Source organism: Protopterus annectens, chromosome 11.part0, assembly GCF_019279795.1.
Source record: "Protopterus annectens isolate FY-2018-M chromosome 11.part0, PAN1.0, whole genome shotgun sequence".
In the NCBI taxonomy this organism is placed as follows: Eukaryota; Metazoa; Chordata; order Ceratodontiformes; family Protopteridae; genus Protopterus; species Protopterus annectens.
In genome coordinates, this window is record NC_056745.1 from 1,483,885,450 (window position 1) to 1,483,900,823 (window position 15,374).

The window sequence follows — 15,374 nt, forward strand, 5'->3', positions numbered from 1 at the left end:
ATGATGCTGCCAATATAGTAACTTGAAGGTAATTTCATTTTGCCAAAGGGAATAATAATGCATTTTTTTTGCACTTAGTTTTAGACCATGGCTTTGGCATCAAGTCATTCATTTGTGTTAAACCTTCCTTTAATATGTTAACATTGTTGGGGGACTCAGTGATTCCTCCCTGTTTGCAATCATCAGCAAACTTGGTGAACTAGAGGCCATCTACTTTGCCTGGTCTTCTGAGAAATAGACGCCAAACAGTAAGGGCACAGCAAAGACCCTTGTGGTACTCCACTGGTGATGAGTCTAGTGGTGGAGATGGAGTCACCAACTTTGGCAGCATGTATTCTGTCGGTGAGCCAACTGGCTACCCATCTAGTTAATACCCAGATGGGCGAGGTTTGTAACAATGCCAGAGTAAGGATTGTGTCGAAAGCCTTAGCAAGGTTGAGATAGGCTCTGTGCACTGTCTCACCTTCGTCCATGGCTTTAGTGACATTCTCAAAGTAAGTCTACTAGGGTTAATAAGCATGATCAACCCTTAAAGCAAAACTGAGTTGGGTTCAGTGTTTGCAGGTTGCTTACATCCTTGTTGACAAGGTCCATTAAAATTCTTCCCACAGCCTTGCAGATGAAGCTGTTTAGATTTATGAGTCTGTAGTTCACAGGGTCAGTAGGTGGCCCTCCTTTGTGCAGGGTAATTACTGTTGCTGTTCTCCATTCTGTGGGAACTTAGCCAGTTCTCAAGCTATGATTAAAGAGAACTCCAAGTGGGTCTGCTAGTTCTTGTTTCAGATTGTTTAATAAATAAACTGGGATATTATCTGGTCCCATTGAGTACATGTTTTTGTCCTTGGCAAGCGAAGAGATGACCTGTTCTTTAGAGATACTAGGCAGAGGGGTGGTGTCAGGCATGCTTTGGGATATAGTAGGTGGGGATAGGGGGTGAAGTTTGTACTGAATGTCAACTAGCAGGCTGACGACATACTCCGGTATAGTATGAATGACCCCATCTACAACTACTTTGGCACATAGCTGGGCATTCTCTTTTAGACTCCAAGCATAGTTAAAGAATGCTTTATGATTATCCTTGGTTAGGGATGTGATTTTAGCTTCATAATTTGCTTTAGAAGACTTTACAAAATTTCTGATTTTCTTGTTTAGGCTTAGGAGGGAACTCTTCCTCTGCGGAGTGATATCCCTTTTGTTTTTGGACAATAGTTTCCTCATGTTGTTATATACTCTGTTTACACTTGAAGTCCACAATGGTGGCTTGTTTTTCCAGCAAGACCTGGTTTTGATCCGGTCAGGTACAGCAGAGTTTACACAATCACTTAAGTGTTTGTACAGGTTATTTGTGTACACTTCTACATAGCGATCACCGATGCCTGCAATTGCTGATGGTATGACACTATTTATACCATCGCTTACTAGGCTGTAGAGTTAGCTTTGGTAAAGTTTTTATAATTTTTGTTCCTGTGTGGTTGTTAGTTCCAATACTTGCTTCAAATTAAACAGATTCATGGGCTGACCTAACCAAGGAGGGCCTCATGTATGGGGAAGTACAGTGACCCCTCCACCATGTTTATGAGTACTATGTCCACAACATTAGAGCCCCTAGTGGGGGTGCAGACTATCTGTTCTACAGCATTTGTGTCAACGTTCAGAATCCTGTGGGTGTGCATGTTTTTTCTGTGTATGTCCCCCAGTCTATGGAAGGACAGTTGAAATCTCTCATGACTAAGTTGTTGGGCTGTATGGCAAAGGATTCCAATAAAAGGTGGTGTGGGGATCTATAGCTAGCCATGATGTGATGTGGTACTTTCACAATAGTTAATTGGACATGGAGTAGTTCAAGAGAGTCATGCTGTTTGACCAGCCTCTAAGTGTACTTGTTTTAATGAAGATGGATACACCTCCACCTTTGGTTCCTTTACGCTCATTTTTGAGGTCTGAACGTGTGGAAGGCATTACAGCCTTGCATGGCCAGGGTGCTCTCAGTGGCCTTGAACCATATCTCAGTAACTGCACAGATGTGAACATCCCCCAGGGTGAGGAGTGCTTCCAGGGTGTGCAGTTTCATGTTTAAACTCCTAGCGTTAAGCAGCATGACTCTGAGTTTGTCTTGATTAGGTTTTGTTATGCTGGAAAATATGTTGTTTTGACATTGCGTAAAAAGGCACTATAGGAAAAGCAAGGGCCTTTGTCAGTATCCAAATGTCTAGGGGGGACAGCTGCAGACCATCTCTAGCAAAGCAGCGAGGTCTGACTATTATATCCTCCCAGGCTGACAAATACTGGATCCTCCTGGACTGACATCAAAAGCTAAGCCAATTGTTGAAGTCAATCATTTTTTGTTTATATTGTGGCATCATCCTGGGTGAGGGAAGGATACTGCTTAGGGCTACGGACACACCTATCTGGGACACAATCCGAGAGTTCCGTCATGTCTCTCTTCATATAGTCCAGAGAACTGCGCTTCAAGTCATTCACTCCAAGATGGACTATGACAGAGTCATAATGGTACATGTTGTTGAGTGACTTGAGTGCATACGTTATTTGTCGGATCCTGGCACCTGACATGCAGCTGACCATGACCCTCTTCTTGTCCAGTTTGCTGAGGGGGAAATCTGTGTGTCTCACTATTGAGTTGACTGTGACTAAGACATCTGATGCGTTTTGCCTCAGGGGCTTACTTATTGAGACACGAGTATGTGTGTTGATATGTCTAGCGGTTTCTTTTTGCTTGGTGGTGAGTGTGGGTGGTGTGCATTTGGGAGGTCTCTGTTCTTTTTGTAGGCTTTTAGGGAGTACCTTCACATATGTGGGTTCATGTGTCCTGACCTTATTTTGTGTGAGTGGTGTGGTTTGCGTGATAGGTGAAGCGTGTGTGTTGACAACCTGTTTGATGTCTAGTTTGTTTTTACATGACAGAATTGACTCCAGTTCCACAGAGTATTTGCATCTATCACACACAGGGTGTTAGTTTGCTTTAGGAGTAAATGACTGTCAGTATACATGAACTAATTGCTACATTGCCTCAAGATGCCCATATCAATCAAATGGGCAGGAGAAGTGTTGGGAAACTGCCCTCCATTGTGGCAGGATTGGTAGGAAAGTGGTACTTGGGAAGGAAGTGGACTAAGCTGAACATATGACTTTGGCTTAACTAGTGGGCTAGTTTGACATGAACTAGCAAAGCTAGTGGGTATACAGTAGGTTGTGAATGATAAGTGTGAGAATGCTGCTTAGAGAACAACTGCGTTGCCCTTCGCTCAGCAGGGAAGCTTGGGGGGGTTCTAATGGGAGATCTCTATGGAAACATGATGTTCCCAGGTATTTGCATCTATACAGGACACTGCTAAACCCTGTTGCTTAGTGCACAGCAACAAGCAAATGTGATGCTTGTATACATCGAATTTAAACAGTTTTTAACAACTACCAATTGGAAAGCTCCAAACTGAGCTCGTCTCCAGCAATCCTCAACTCAGATGGGTCCTGAACTACACACTTCTGCCCCAAGGGTGCAGGGAGGCCCCTCTTAATGTAAGATGGCTGGCTTAGAGCAGAGTGACACCAAACAACCTAGATTCAGCAGGTCTGATTCTAGCCTATGCTATGTAAGGCAAGGAAAAACAATGTCTAGATGGGACGGAGTAGAGGAGGGTCAAAGTGAGAGTGTTTATAGTACACTATTAGATGACCTGCAGTGGTACCACCCTCTCTGTACAAACTGGGAGCTCTTCAAGCAGCTGTGAACAGTGGGTGCCTATGGACAACATTTCCTATACAGTATTTTAAACTGGAAAGGTTTGCTTATATGCAAGCACAGGGAACCGCGTTTGCGCAGCTTTTATACCAGCAGGGTTTTACAGAGCTAAACTCTCATGCCAATCAGATAAATGCTTTACAACAGAAGTCAGAATTCCTGCAATATCAGGAATCCTTCAAAATAAGTTTACTAACCCTGAGAAATGTTCACAGCACACAAAACCTTTGCACAACTTAGAAATATTTTGGCAGACTCAGGAGAACTTTGGCAAACTCAGAACAGCTTTTGCAGTATCAAACGAGGTTAGGAAATATCAGAACACTGTTAAAAAAAACTAATAGCAGTACAGTAACAAACAGATGGAGTTCCTTTACCAAGTGTAGGCTGAAAAATAGTTTCAAATTCAACCAAATTAATAAATGCAGCACAGAAACAGAGAAAGGGCAAAAAAAAAAAAAAAAAAAAAAAAAGAAAACGAAATAATACCAGCTTTGTAGGTCCAGACGGTTTTAGAAACAATCCAAATCTTGTAGTCATAGATGCCCAAACCAGGCACAAGGAAGCTCTGAATAAATGAACAATGCCTATTTGCCTTGAGTAAAAATAAAGTGGTAACAGAATGGACGTTTATCCATTACTTTGAAGCAAGTTTGATTACTTCCTCTTAGATGTTATCTCAGCTTTTTAGTAAGACTAAGTTTGGACAATGGCCTCTTGCCCAATGGCTGTATGAAAGAATGATCTGAACACTGTGATGCCATCTTCCTGACCACCTCTAAGATTATATGATGAATGTCTAATGCAAAGAGTTGACTTCATTGAAGGATACTGTCTAAGTATTATGCTTATAAGCAGAAGAGATCTAAGTAATTCTTTGGATTTGCTATGCATGGGCAGCCACTGAAAACTCTTGATTATACTGCATCAGCAAGGAGTAGAAAATATTAGTATTTGTAACAGAATGAAATGCAAGAAGAAAGGCAGGCATATACTATCTTTGAAATGAACAAGTGAGTGGCAGACACTTGTGGGCATAAAGACGAGAGATTTTGTAACACAATTTTAGTTGAATAATCTATTGCTTTCTGCCCTGTCCTGTAAAATACAGGTACGCGTCTGACAGAATATCAAGGTTATTCTTCATAGGTTCATAGCTACATAGGTAAGTAGTAGGCTAGCTGCCCTTGCTGGCTATTTTAAGCCTAGCCAAGTTCTCTTTTTGTCAATACCCCTAATGAGAATAACTGGGGTCATGCCACAGATAAATTTGAGGGGATCCATGCATTGGTTTAGCATTTAGGAGCTGCCTCTGTCCAATAGTAGCATAGGGGCGGTCCTGCAGTAAATCCTCGGTTTCCCATCCACAGATCCAAGTTGTGCTTGAATATGGACAGGGATGACCTTTGTTTTATACAGATGGGACATCTGTTCCACAATAATAGTGTCCTCTGCAAGATACAGCTGTCCCTCCGAACCATTCTGTTGATGTTGCAAAAGTAGTTTAATCCCTACACTGACTACTTCTGATGTCATGTGAATAGCAGATGTGCAGTAATTCCATCAGTACTGGGTCAGAGGATGCACTGTATACCAGACACAGGTCACCTCTTAGCAGTCTGTAGGATATCGAGTCTAGTGACAGGGCTTTGAGTCAGTCTATGTAAGGCATGTTGTTTAGGTTTGTTTCCTTTTAGTAAGGAACTCTGCGGGTATTCCATTTGTTGCATGTCTCTAGACAGATACATGCCAAAGGGGGAATTATATTCACTGATTGTCCTAATGAGGGCTGAGTAAAGGGAAACGATGACTTCTCTAGATCTAGACACAATCCTTTTGTTTAGAAGCTGTAGGACTTTCTTACAACAATGGACACATGCTAGTCTAAGTTAGGTCACTGTCCACAAAAGTTCCCAAATCCAGAACAACTGGGTCAGCTCTTTGAGGAGTACTGTCAATGTGATAGTTCTCTGGGGTAGATGACTTCTCAAAGGACACAGTAATGAATTTTTTGGCATTTAGTTATAGTTCATGATTTTGGCACCAGTTATTTATTTGGGACAATCCTTCCTGCAGGATGGCCAAGTTATTTGTGGATTCAATGACTGCTCCTAGCTTACAGTCATCTGCAAACTTAGTCAGCCACAGCCCTTTGGTACTGGCTTCCTACCTGCTTTTTTCCCTAAACCAAAGAACTGTGTGTGTGTGGGTGGGGATCCTACACTCTCTAGATGTTCACAGATAGCTGAGGTTTTATTTAGATAAGACCAAATCTATTCGTAAGTGTGATCAGCTGTTTGTCTCATTCACAAATTCAAAGCTGAGCCAACCAATACCTAAGCAAAACACTGCAAGCTGGATCTCACTCTACCACAGCAGTGGCATCCTCCGGGGCCTTCTGCAAAGGAGTGGACCCCAGGTTCATATTGGAAGCTGCCATCTTGTCTTCTGTACACACCTTCATTAAACACTACAAGATTGATGCCTTTTCAAGGTCCAGAGCTATCTTCACTAGGTCAGCCCTCTCTGGCCTCTTGGACAGTTTCTCTATCAATGAGCCCCCCCCCCCCCCCCCACTACACTTCCTTCAGCTCTGGGAATCACGCATTTATCTGGAATACTGCAACAGTGATTTCAGTCAGGACATAGTACAGTTGTGTAAGAACTTAACATAACAATAGATATACTACTGATCACTGTTGCAGTATTTTTTTCCACCCTTCTTCCCTCCAAATTGGTTACCATCTTCTCTCTCTCTTCCTTTTACTATCCTACAAGACCCTAGGATCAAGACTGCTTCTTGCCACTTCATGCATGGCCCCACCTAGCTGACTAGTCACAATGTCACTGTTCTTCAGGCTGTTGGCTTGGAGACAGTCTGAGTATCTATGCTCATACATCTGCCTATATACCCCTACACTTACAAGGTGAGGTCACATGGTTGTTTGACCTAGGGAAGGTTAAGCTTTGGTACTCCAGCCAGATGTCAGCTGTGATAACCCATTTGTTTGGAGTACTGTAACATCAGTAGGACATCTATGGTTACGATAGGTTATTACGCAACTGCACTTTCCAGTGGCAAACTTACACATGAGGAAACTACAGTGGTTCCTAAAAAGCTGCTGGTCAAAAAACACCAGCACTCCCGAGAAACAATTATCCCTTGCTTTCCTTGCCTTGAAAAAGAAATGTAACAGTAGGAAAAGAGGTCAAATCCAACCTAGGAGGCCCTTTCCAAGTCCCAGAGACTTCTCAAACTTCAACTACAGGCAGCACGGATCCATTCAGGGTCCAAGGGACGTGGGACAGGCATCTGGTAGCTCTACACATCAACATAAAAGAGATGATGGCAGTTACTTTGGCTTTAAGAGGAAAGAATGAAAGATTGGTCCCAGAACTAATAAAGATACTTACAGACAACCCTACAGTGACATGGTATATAAACAAGGAGAAACTCCTACCAGCTATGCAGACAAGCAATGGAGCTAAGGCTTAGTAGCCCAAATATTAGGAATAACTCCCATAACCTTTACATACCAGATCAAGCAAAACTGCTGGCAGACAGTCTGAGCAAATCACGCCTAGACCCAGCAAGTGGATGTCAAAAAGGGAAGCATTCCAGTCCTCAGGCATAAAAAGTGTGGCAGAAATGTACCTTTTTGATTCCCTTGAAAACAGGCAAATCAAAAGGTCAGTTCAAGGAACTGCCCAGAGAAGGGCATGATGAATAGATGCATTGCCCCTTCACCTGGACACGCCTCTTTCTCTATGCATTTCCTCCAGTCCACCTTATCCCCAGGGATTTACACAAGGTGATGACAGACAGATGGAGCAAAGATGTTACTGATAGCTCCTTACTGCCCAGGCAAAAGAGTTCTCCCTGATGAACCTCAGGAAAGGCAGATTCATGACACTTCCTCTCTTTATGGACCTCCTAACCCAGAAAAAGAGGGTCTATCATTCACCAGAATCGGAAAACCATGAAATTGACAGCGTAGATGACTGCCATCTGACTCCATTCAAACAATCCTTTTCACTGGATGTCCTATCTGCTCTAAAAAAAGCTAGAACACAGAGGATCAGGAAATCATATGTAGCCAAATGAAAACATTTGCTGTCTGGTGTAAATCTAATGGTATTCTACCAACACAAGCTACCCTGGAACAGGTACTAGATTGCCTCTGCATCTCATACAAAAAATTGCTCTCGTACTCTAGGCTAAGGGCACATGCTTCAGTTATACCTGCTTGTCTTCCCATGTCTCCTTCAGCATATGTTTACCCTCACATGAACAATTCTTAAAAGTGGTCTTAAATCTCACATGACCCAGGTGTGATCCTGCTCCCTCCTGGAACCTAAACTAGATCTTGGAAAAACTAAGACTACCACACTTTGAATGAACACAATCAGCACTCAACCTGTTTAAATGGAATACAGGCTGCTGCTGGTGCTCACTTCAGCCAGGAATATCTCTGAGCTACAAGCCCTAGTGTGAAAACCCCCATTCCTTATTTTCCATTGGAACAGAGTTACATTAAGAACTAACCTCTCCTCACACAAGGTGTTGTCAGAGGTCTCCTTAAACTTAGCTATTCACCTCCCCATCTTCCTCCTTAAACCACAGAACAAGGGTGAGAGAGAGTATTTCATTCTCTAGATGTCCACAGACAAATATGATTCTACTAACAAAGAAATAGATCTGACCAGTGGTTAGTGGCCTTTACAGAAGGTAAACAGGGTAAACAAGTGGGGAAAACATTTTAAAATGGATTGCTAAATCTATTTGCTTTTGCTACTGTCAGCATGGTAAACAGATCCTTGGCACAGCCACGACTATAGTATATTTGAACGGGACTCCTAGAAGTAGCCACATGACCCTCTGCACGCACCTTCAACAAACACTACCGTCTTGGTGCATTACTGAGAGCTAGAGTTAGAATCACCTCTGCCATTCTGTAGAGCTTGCTGACCTTGGATAAGAACTCTGCCTAACCTACCATGAAAAAAAGCTTTGGAAATCTTCCCAGGACTTAGTACTGCACATAGACGATGATGGGCATATTACAGTTGGGTCGATAACTATCCATAATTGTAGGTGTTTGAGTAGATCAAGGTTACAGAACCTTTTCCTTCCCTCCTACCCCTCTTCTCTTTTGCCCTAGGGTTGAAGTGGGTATCCAAGCTACTCATTCCCCCTTCTCAACCTGTACTCTCTTAGATAAGGGCCATCAGTTGTCTGTAAGATCAGAGGGCAGGTTGTGCTCTACCTGAGGGACATATGACTCCAGTTCCTCTGACAAGAAGGACCTGAGGATGGCGCTGCCCAAGTTTAGCACCAATGTCTGGATGTCAGATGGCAAAGTATGTCTTCTGGCTGAGGAAGGGTGAAAGTCTCCAGTATTTGGATTGGCAACAGACTTCTGCATGGCAAAAATTCCCATGATTCAGTACTGCAAACACTGATCGATGTAAACATCTACAGTTATGGTACGTTTCCTACATAACTACACCTTCCTAGGTCCCAGGCTACATTTTCATTTTCTAGTGGTGTTTCTACAGCATGATGACGGGAGGGCTTGTCTACCAAAGGTGATAAACAATCCACTTATGCTGTACCAATGAGGTCAAAAAAGGCTGAAACATGCATATCTACAGCTAGGTGGGTTTGCCTTTATTGACCTGAGTGCACCTATAAAGACTTAAAAAGTAAAAACACATGGGCATTCAAAAAGTGTGTAGTTGAAACAATGACATCTATGGTATGTCCTTAAGAGTCATCCGCATATCTGCGATCAGCATTCTCTAATGCAGAAGGTTTAAGGTATGAAACAGTGAAGACTCTAATTTGGCTGAGTCTTTTAAATTTTTTTACTAAATGGTTTATCTGTACAACTTTTCTGGATGTTACTTGGGATGTTTTACAGACCCTCTCATGATTGTGGACAGAGTACAATTTTATTCGGCCATGGAAAGGTTAGGGATAAATGGGACAGGTTAACTGAAGTGCCAAAAGGGAAACTGGGCTTAAAATGGTCAACAACGGCAACTAGCCTAGTAGTTACCCATGAACCTACAGAAAAGAAAGAAATCATAGAAATAATAACCAATGACACAGGAAACTTTCAGTCACTGGATCCAACCCAGCTGGCTTCATCAAGGGCAGGGCATGCCTACTAAACCTGGTGGACATCTTCAACAAGGCACCAAAGCAATGGACAAGGGAAAAACAGTGCATACTGCCCACCCTGATCTGGCCCAAACCTTTTGACACAATACCCAGCTCAGATATTGTTGACAAACTCATGAAATTAGGCATAAATCTATATGTCACCCACTGGATAGCCATCTGGCTCACAGATAGGACTCAAGAGGTTAGGATAGGGGAGTCTGCCTCCACAAAGAGACCAGTCACTAGTGAAGTCAATCACAGCTTGGTGCTGGGAACACTCCTTTTGGTATCGATTTCTCTGAGATAAAGGTCAATGTTAAGAGCCTCTGGCTGACCATGTCTGCAGATAATCACAAACTGGGTGTGGTCTTAGCATCCCTCAATGACACAAATACCCTCCAAGAAAGCCTGACACAGAAAATAATTGGCATCAGAGCCACGGTCAAAACACAATGCCAAGAAATGCATAATAGCATCATATGGGAAGATGGCTACCCCTGGAAAATAACACATGGACAATACACCCCTAAGAGTAGACCCAGTGGTCTGGAATCTGGGAATGAATGCAGATAGTAACCTAATCGTGTGTCTAATGTGGTAAGGAAATCATTCTATGCTGCGCAACTTGTATGCAAGTAAGTAGCATCTAGGTGAAAGGATGCCACTGTTCCACTGTACTCGACTGTCATCAGACCAGTCAATGAGGACAACACCCCCCTTTGGTATGTACCTGATCAAGCATATGGAACAACTGGATTATCCACAGAGGTTCCCAACACAAAGAACACATGGCTTAAACAATGTATACTCTGATGGACTTGTACACATCAACAAAACAAACAGCATCAGAATTATTTGATCTGGGGATCTAAACTTTGCTTGCAACAAAAACAGGACTTGCTGGAAGGGCAGGTATATGTCTCAGAGGCTACCCCTTCCTTGGAGCAGGCTTCCATCCATGTCAAGCAGAGGTCTTGCCTAATGCAATTCAAGCATAACTTGGACCAGTGGATGGGAAATTGGAAATTTACCCCTGATGTGACATCTATTTCTCTAATAAGTACAGGCAGCCTGTAAGTGCTTAACTGTCCCATGCCCAACTCTACATATACCCCACAAAACAACCCTGCCATATATTTGGGAAACAAAAAAAAATTCCCTCCCCCCAAAGCTGTTAGCCTAGCAATTGCCTATGAACCTATGATATGATGCATTTAAGCATTTAGTTTGAGCCCACTTTTAGTACACCAAGAGTTTACTATGGAGCTTTCACTCTGTAGGGTTTGGTGTCAGAGGGTAACATAACAGCGACGAGTTAGCACTTATCAGAAAATGTCAGTAACCAGATGTCTTTGCTTGCTGTTTCAAGATCTAAGAAGTAAAAGCCAAAAAGGAGAAGCCCCAGCATCGAGCCCTAAGTGACACTGATGGTCACTTTCATAATTTGCGATGAGGCACCTACAACTTGTACAGTGTGGATTTTGTCTTTCAGCCACTTTGTTTTTCATCTTATCACATGTGGGTTGATCTTTAGCTTCTGTATGATGCCAGTATTGGGAAGTGTCAAAGGCAATGGCCAGGTCAGGATATGCCATGTATAATGTATGGCCACTATCTAATGCCAGTATTGGGAATAGTGTCAAAGGCACCAGCCAGGTGAGGATATGCCATGTGTACTGTATGGCTACTATCTAATGCCAGTATTGGGAATAGTGTCAAAGGCACCAGCCAGGTGAGGATATGCCATGTGTACTGTATGGCTACTATCTAATGCCAGTATTGGGAATAGTGTCAAAGGTACTGGCCAGGTCAGGATATGCCATGTGTACTTTATGGCCACTATCTAATGTCAGTACTGGGAATAGTGTCAAAGGCACTGGCCAGGTCAGGATATGCTATGTATACTGTATGGCCACTATCTAATGCCACTATTGGGAATAGTGTCAAAGGCAATGGCCAGGTCAGGATATGCTATGTATACTGTATGGCCACTATCTAATGCCAGTATTGGGAATAGTGTCAAAGGCACTGGCCAGGACAGGATATGCCATGTGTACTGTATGGCCACTATCTAATGCCAGTACTGGGAATAGTGTCAAAGGCACTGGCCAGGTCAGGATATGCCATGTGTACTTTATGGCCACTATCTAATGCCAGTACTGGGAATAGTGTCAAAGGCACTGGCCAGGACAGGATATGCCATGTGTACTGTATGGCCACTATCTAATGCCAGTATTGGGAATAGTGTCAAAGGCACTGGCCAGGACAGGATATGCCATGTGTACTGTATGACCACCATCTAATGCCAGTATTGGGAATAGTGTCAAAGGCACTAGCCAGGTAGGGATATGCCATGTGTACTGTATGGCCACTATCTAATGCTAGTATTGGGAATAGTCTCAAAGGCATCGGCCATGTCAGGATATGTTATGTGTACTGTATGGCCACTATCTAATGCCAGCATTGGGAAGGGTGTCAAAGGCACTGGCCAAGTCTGGATATGCCATGTGTACTGTATGGCCACTATCTAATGCCAGTATTGGGAATTGTGTCAAAGGCACTGGCCAGGACAGGATATGCCATGTGTACTGTATGGCCACTATCTAATGCCAGTATTGGGAATAGTGTCAAAGGCAATGGCCAGGTCAGGATATGCCATGTGTACTGTATGGCCACTATCTAATGCCAGTATTGGGAACAGTGTCAAAGGCACTGGCCAGTTCAGGATATGCCATGTGTACTGTATGGCCACTATCTAATGCCAGTATTGGGAATAGTGTCAAAGGCATTGGCCAAGACAGGATATGCCATGTGTACTGTATGACCACCATCTAATGCCAGTATTGGGAATAGTGTCAAAGGCACTAGCCAGGTAGGGATATGCCATGTGTACTGTATAGCCACTATCTAATGCTAGTATTGGGAATAGTCTCAAAGGCATTGGCCAGGTCAGGATATGTTATGTGTACTGTATGGCCACTATCTAATGCCAGCATTGGGAAGGGTGTCAAAGGCACTGGCCAAGTCTGGATATGCCATGTGTACTGTATGGCCACTATCTAATGCCAATATTGGGAATAGTGTCAAAGGCATTGGTTAGGACAGGATATGCCATGTGTACTGTATGGCCACTATCTAATGCCAGTATTGGGAATAGTGTCAAAGGAATTGGCCAGGACAGGATATGCCCTGTGTACTGTATGGTCACTATCTAATGCCAGTATTGGGAATAGTGTCAAAGGCAATGGCCAGGTCAGGATATGCCATGTGTACTATATGGCCACTATCTAATGCCAGTTTTGGGAATAGTGTCAAAGGCATTGGCCAGGACAGGATATGCCATGTGTACTGTATGGCCACTATCTAATACCAGTATTGGGAATAGTGTCAAAGGCACTGGCCATGTAAGAATATGCCATGTGTACTGTATGGCCACTATCTAATGCCAGTATTGGGAATAGTATCAAAGGCACTGGCCAGGTCAGGATATGCCATGTGTACTGTATGGCCACTATCTAACGCCAGTATTGGGAATAGTGTCAAAGACACTGGATAGGTCAGGATATGCCAAGTGTACTGTATGGCCACTATCTAATGCCAGTATTGGGAATAGTGTCAAAGACACTGGATAGGTCAGGATATGCCAAGTGTACTGTATGGCCACTACCTAATGCCAGTATTGGGAAGAGTGTCAAAGGCACTGGCCAGGTCAGGATATGCCATGTGTACTTTACGGCCACTATCTACAGCCTCCATGACCCTTTTGAAGAAATTTACCAGATTTAGTAGGCAGGATCTACTCTTCACAAGACCAAACTGTTAAGTCTAATAAGATTCTTGACATTGTAGTCCATGAGGTCAGATATAACACATTCCACAGCTTTGTAGGTGAGGCTTGGAAGACTGACAGGGCTGCAGTCTGCCACTCATCACGAACAAAACCAAAACCAAAACCTAAACTTGGGTTATACACTTTAAGGAGTATATCTGCAAGGGCATGTTTAACACTGTTAATTAATCAACCAGGTACATTTTTAGGTCTCATACAGGAAGCATTTTGGTCTTGGTTAGCACTTTCAGTAAATGATCTTTAGAGATAACAGAGGGAGTTAGACATTCATATATTTCATGGCTTGTACAGACTACTCAAGGATGAAGTTTGCACTAAGTCTGTTTGTAAGGATATTGGCAACATCTAATGGGTCAGAAGAAAAAGTGTCATTACGAATATAAGGATAAGTTCAGAGCAATGTAGAGTTTCTTAGTTTTCTAATATGTCTAAAGAAGGGTTTATAATTATCTTTGGGTTCAGAGGCCATCCTAAGTTCATATGCTCCCTTGGTGGACCTGACAACGTGTTTTTTAGTATTTTTGTAATACTTTTGATATGATCCTTAGAAAGAGGGGTTCTGGACCTACTGTATAATTTAAGGAATTTATTTCTTTTCTTGTACAGTTTATTTACAGGGGCAGACCACCACAGTGTTTTGCTTTTGAATTTCCTGTGATACTTGGTTCTGGTAATACTACTACTCAATGACAATGTCTTGGGCAGTACTTATAGTCAGCTTAAACACAGGAAAGCTCTCTGCTCTCTTTGGCAGAGTTGTGATGCCTGGAAAAATGTGATTCCAAGACATGCCTGCTTTGCATGGCATCAAATCCCATTTAAATGCTCTGGCAAACTTCTATGAATTACCTATCTGAGCAGCTGGAAAAACTGCAAACTGGTAACCTATTAACAGTGCAGCAGTGAGCTGCACGGATACATCTGCTCTATTTAGGAAATGACATTTACAGTATGTTCTTGATGCTCTACTGAAGTTAAAGGGTGCAACATAGTTATCAGCTGCGTACACTTATGAAATTCGGCTCAGAAGTTGCACACTACAGCCTTCTATGAATCACTACACTACACAGACTCCGAAAAGATACATTCATCCATGAAGTACAAGGGTTGTAGTGATCTCCTATGAATTGCTTTCCACTTGCATACTACATAAGGTAACCTTGCGCAGTATGCCATTAATGCACAGAAGGTGACCTTGTGCAGTATGCCATTTATGAATACCACCCTTGTCATCTGCTCAGAGACTGATGAGCAGGGAAGATACTACAAGTTGATTAAAAGGTTTGTTCTCTACAGATTTCCTTTATCTGTGCACAAAACACCGGTAGTTGGACCCCATATGTGGCCACTCTTGGCAGCACACATTGCTAAAGCCACCAACCATGCTTTTTTTGTTTACACCAGCAATCAAAGTAGGATGAATAATAAACAGCAAATGCCCTGCAAAATACTGCATGGAGACAATTACATCTATTGATAATACCAACAGCATAATGTGTCCACAGCAATGACCGGTCATGGAGACAATTAAATCTATTGATAATACCAGCAGCATACTGTGTCCACAGCAATGACCGGTCATGGAGACAATTAAATCC

The 15,374-nt window shown here is 42.8% G+C and overlaps 1 protein-coding gene across 1 annotated transcript in view; it reads right to left on the reverse strand.

The window, feature by feature from the left end:
• TUBGCP6 (tubulin gamma complex associated protein 6) overlaps positions 1 to 15,374 on the reverse strand; it is a 1,304,734-nt gene that overhangs the window by 344,707 nt on the left and 944,653 nt on the right. The window lies entirely within an intron of this gene.